This window comes from Mytilus californianus, unplaced genomic scaffold (genome assembly GCF_021869535.1).
Source record: "Mytilus californianus isolate M0D057914Y unplaced genomic scaffold, xbMytCali1.0.p SCAF_12, whole genome shotgun sequence".
NCBI lineage: Eukaryota > Metazoa > Mollusca > Bivalvia > Mytilida > Mytilidae > Mytilus > Mytilus californianus.
Genome location: NW_026262604.1, coordinates 47054853 through 47056206, shown reverse-complemented (window position 1 = coordinate 47056206; position 1354 = coordinate 47054853).

The window sequence follows — 1354 nt, the reverse complement described above, 5'->3', positions numbered from 1 at the left end:
TAAAATACTACAATGTTATCAGTGTGGATAACAGTGACGGTAGTTACAGATAGAATTCAAACAAGACATCAACATGATAAAAAGGTTATAATTTTCAAAGTGTTTGTCTACGTAAAGATATTGATTAAATATACTTCAGTTTAATAAGCAGATTTAATGTTCAATTGACAAATCTGGGGTTCTTATGAAAATAATATTTACTCTATATGCGAGAAGTTCTCCGTATCTCCATAGATGATATGTTTTTCTGTCTTTTAGTAGGGGAAAATGTAATGGAAATTGTTTAATCAGGTATTCTTTTCGTGGCTATATACATGATATACAGATATTTTCCTTTTACTATCAATACTTTTCATCTCGATAGCATCTTCTAAAACTATAAATAAAATACATGCTATATGTATGGTTTTTTTGCATTGTTAAAGGCCTGTCGGTGACCTATAATTGTTTACTTCTATTTCATTTGGTTTCTGGTGGAGAGCTATCTCATTGGCAACTATGCCACATCTTCTTATTTTTAGATATAACATATATATGTGAGTGCAGAAGTACATAATCTTTAGCGTCTATTATTTATTTTCAAGTTCAGTTCTTCATTATTCAATTAGTATTATTGATGCTTTTCATAGAAAATATAAGGACATGCAGTACGATTGCAAATGAGACAAGTACTAGTATCCAAAAGAGCATATTGAACGAAATGTTTTTTTTTTCAAATTAACAAATGATTAAATAAAAAACCTAAGTGTTTGTAGTCAAGAAATAATTAATACATTATAATCACATATTTTATTTAAAAATTTAGTTATAATCTTTAGTTGTCAAGAGACTTGTCAAAGTGACAAAAAATTGTAGGATAATTACTAAAAGTCGAAAAGAAAGGACTGATAATGCGTTATTTTTGTTTCTGTTTAATTAGACAATCACTAAAAAGACATATAAGTGTTCCGAAGAGACTTCAGGCTGAGACATTGCATCATATACTTATATATTTTGAAAGATAATACGTGAATATTTACACTATTTAAACATTAATTGAAATTATATTCAGATGATTTTAACCAGATTGATATCGTTAATATCTCGTTTACTGGTATGATAACATACCATCGTTTATAACAAGAACCCCCCCCCCCCTTTTCTCCCTCCTTCCATTTTTTTTTTATGTTGACGACATTTCATTACTTTTTCACCCGTATATTTTAAGTTTTCTTTTTTGAAAGTGTACCTTTTTTTAAATCAGGTTAACATTTCTTCTTCTTTACATATTTATATCATTTAAAAACATATTTGACATGTAACAAGAGTCGAAAGATGTAAATCGGAACGATTTTGTGTTATCATGTGTCAGTTT